The following is a 594-nucleotide window of genomic DNA, read 5'->3' on the forward strand; positions in this document are numbered from 1 at the left end:
CCCGTGTGGGCTTGTTCTTCTTCAGGGCAACGAGGGCCCTTCTGACCCTGACTTCTGGCCCTCCCGTGGTTGTTGCTTAAGGCCTGGCTGGACACATTGCTGCCAAATTTTGGAGCATGGTGGCTTTACAAATAAGTCTACAAAAGGTCTTAGTCCACAAAAATGTTTCAGCTTGCAGAAAGCTTCTCCACACCTGGGCTGGAGGCCATTTGGCCCTGCCATAGGTGAGTAGGCGAGTGGCTTCTATTTACAAGCTGCTAGACTGAAGGCTGAGCAGGGCCAGCCCATCCATGAGGCCAACTGAAGCAGTAGTCTGAGGCTTCATGGCTGTGTCGAGTTTGAACCTGTGCCTTCTCGCTCCAACATCAACACACTAGCCACGACACCACATTGAATTAGGTCTTTTAAAACTCACTGCCCATAAGAACATCAGAAGAGCCTTGCTGGATCAGGCCAAAGACCCATCTAGTCCAGCTTACTGTATCTCACAGTGGTCAACCAGGATGCATCAGAGGGCGCATAAGACAACATGATACCTGTAACCTGGTGCCACCTGGCATTCTGAGGTAGCTACTTCTAAAACCTGGAGGTGGC

This window comes from Tiliqua scincoides, chromosome 11, assembly GCF_035046505.1.
Source record: "Tiliqua scincoides isolate rTilSci1 chromosome 11, rTilSci1.hap2, whole genome shotgun sequence".
Taxonomy (NCBI): domain Eukaryota; kingdom Metazoa; phylum Chordata; class Lepidosauria; order Squamata; family Scincidae; genus Tiliqua; species Tiliqua scincoides.